Below are 3,307 nucleotides of genomic sequence, written 5' to 3' on the forward strand. Positions count from 1 at the left end.
AACATGGAGTGTGAATCAAACCCATGTTTGAATTGAAATTGAGATACTGATGCAAGTTCTTCCCTTCTGAATCAAATAGATTCATATCTTAAAGAGGTTGCCAATAAGTTCTTTCAAAATTGACTATTTGCCCCTCTGTTAGAGGTGTTTCAGAAATGTCTGTGATCGAGTAAATATATCTACAAACAAATGGATTGGATTGACTTGGAAAATGGAAAGATTTGTACAAGTTATACATTTTGTCACCACTTTGTGGAAAATCGTTAGGTATAAATATGTTAGATACCTGTGACTCGATTGGTGAAATATTATCTCTCCCTCAAAAAGCATGTTATTTTACTAGTGCACAAAGAAAATATTTTATTGTGAATGAACAAGATTTAGAGGAATTGTCCATACGTTAAAAAAGAATTATTGACACGGGCCTTTTCCACAGAAAAGGGGAATCTTCTGTTCCAATAGAAGCAGAAGTGTTTGATATTATTCAAGAATCGATTGCTTTATAAAAATAAGATATCTACAAACTTCTATGAAATGGTTTCACAGGATTTAGCCAATTGTCTTGATTGTGGAATATCATTGTGAAATAGGAATCCAGGTTATCAAAGGATTTCCTGGGATTATTTCTAATATGGAATGAGTCAATCATCCACTTTGGTATTTTATTGAACAAAAATGGTTATATTGTTCCTCCATTGATATATCAAGAATGATAATATTTGACCATTCTTTTATTAGCATGTATTCAGATTTTTAAGCAAGATTTGATCTTTTGATCCTCAACAAAGATATGAAATCCACACAAATTAGTTTTGATTATAGTTTAAAATAGATTAATGCATAATTGGTTTTCATTATAAACTCTTATGCTACTTTAAGGTAGATTTCCTACAAAATGAGCATATAAGTAAGGGAGTAGTATTTAGCACCGAGTTGGGTATGCGTCTCAATTCACATGCCCTAGAACTATGAGCCAACATAGGTTCAGATTATTAGATTATTCCCATTTATATGGATGTAGATATAGGTTGTGATCACTTAGCTTAGGTTATACTCCTTAGCAAGAGTATGAAACCTCTCTCCAAACGTGAGGTATTTTCCTTAGGGGAACATGACGTTGGACATCATGATATCTCACATTGTGTATGTCGGTTAGAAGAACCTCCCTAATAGAAAAGCATTTAGAAACTAAGTGTAAAGGATCATGATTTTACTTAGATATTGTTTTACATAAGTCATTAGCAATGAGATTTCAGCTTTTAGTTTACAGATACAAAGGTGAGTCCTTTTACACTTAGCCTGCATGATTTGAAAATAGACTTAACTTCAATTCTACTTATTCCACTAGTAGAAAGAGTAAAATTAAAGCTTTTAAAACAAAGTGTTATGACACACAAGATTTATGCAGTATGCTTTATTATTCATGATTTATGATTTTCAGCTTTCAGTTATTCAAGCCAATGTCAGTCATTATGACATAACATACATTCTTTACAAGCTATATGAACAATTGAGTTACTATTTTACTTATTCATTCAACCCCACATTCTTAGTACAATACAAAAGTACTAATCCACATATACATCTATGTGCTAAATTGTTTAATAATGTAGGTACCAGTTCAGTTGTAGCCCATATATCACAATCAGACAGTAGCAGATTCAAATTAGTAGGTGATGAGTCTTCCTACTTCTGGGACTTTAGTTAGATGTTATTTATGTACTTTACTTTATTGCTCATATGTATTGATTAGTGGTAGTTGGAGTCGTGTTCCAGCTATTTATAGTCATTATAGTAGAGGCTTCATAAATGTCAGTTAGAGCCAGTCATGTAATTTCAGTTCCTCTTTTTAGTTTTATCAAAATGTAAAATTATATCAGTATTATATTTTTCCCACATTTCATCATGACTATGTTTCCGCATAGTAAAATTAGTTATTTTATACATATCTAAATCAGTTGCTTACCAATATATCAGTTCATGGGTTAGCTTGGGATCACATGTGGTCCTAAGCAACGTGTGACATCCAAGAGGTAGTCTCGAGGCGTTACAAAATCCATATCTTGTACCTACGTACGGTAGGCCTCCTCAACCTATCCACTCTCATGTTTGGCCCTCTTATCAGCCATTTTTACTTCTTTCCTCTTTTTTTTTTCTCATGTCTCTTCTCTCTGGTCTCATCAATCTATTATCCAATTAGGTATACCCAAATATTAGGAACCTCAACTGTAGAAATCATATTCTTGACTACTGGCTCTGTAACCACTGGCCTCTCATACATTTCTGCTACTAGCTTCTTTGTTTCAGCTTTCTTGGCCCTGACATCATCAACATTGGGTGTTTTTCCTCTACCCAACTGACAAGTAATCCTCAACTCAAAGACATCTTGTAACGCTTGGACTTGCCTATCCTATACCTCAAACTGCCTGTCCATCCAATTTCTTACTCTACTTTTCATGTGACCAACCTTCGCAGTAAGTATAGCTAATTGGGTTGCAACTTCAGTCCAAGTAGCCTGATAAATCAACATAACACCGGGAGGAATACCCCATGGACTAGGTGGCATAAACTGGACTGGTGGTGGGGCACTAAATTACCCGCTGCATCTTTGGGTGTGGCCTCAGTCTATGTACCTGCCTCGGTAATATCAGTTGTAACAAGGGTGTCTGTCGGATCATCTTATGGGAATAGTCCCGCCATCACATTTATTGCCTCTCTTATAGTTTTGGACAAATGATTTGTTGCATCTCGAATGAGCCCAATATCAAAAGTACTCTGGGCCTCAATCATTTTTTCTATTCCAGGTAGCTCCATTACTCCCACAGCTAGAAAAATTTGAGTAAGCATGCAGGGGTAGGCCAGTAATTCCTTCTGCCTCCCAACTGCCCTATCTTTCAGCACTTGAGCAAGGAACTCACCAATATAAAACTTGTAGCTGACTATAAAATTAGCTATCATAGCAGACCTGACCAGGGTTAGAATAATATCTCTTATTGTCGGACATAGCCTATGTTGGGCTAGTGTCCACAAAGCTTTACCCTTAAAATTTAGGGTACCCTACTTAATCTATTGTAACTCTCCTACAATATAAGTTACATGATCACCATGTATAGCTATTCTCTTAGCGATCCACCTAAATATTTCTATTTTATCATCGTTACCCAGCGTTTGCTTAGTAATTTTTCTTATCTCATTCATTCTGTAGTCTATCTCTCCTATGTTGGCCAGATCCTGACACTCTGGCCCATACAAGAATCTCCCAATGGTTCGAAGAGAGATGTCAACTTACACACCTCAAATTATCAAC

The 3,307-nt window shown here is 35.5% G+C and overlaps 1 pseudogene; it reads right to left on the minus strand.

The window, feature by feature from the left end:
- Window positions 1-2,566, minus strand: part of LOC124887152 — a 6,051-nt pseudogene extending 3,485 nt beyond the window's left edge.
- Window positions 2,567-3,307: the final 741 nt, after the last annotated feature.

This window comes from Capsicum annuum, chromosome 9 (assembly GCF_002878395.1).
Source record: "Capsicum annuum cultivar UCD-10X-F1 chromosome 9, UCD10Xv1.1, whole genome shotgun sequence".
NCBI lineage: Eukaryota > Viridiplantae > Streptophyta > Magnoliopsida > Solanales > Solanaceae > Capsicum > Capsicum annuum.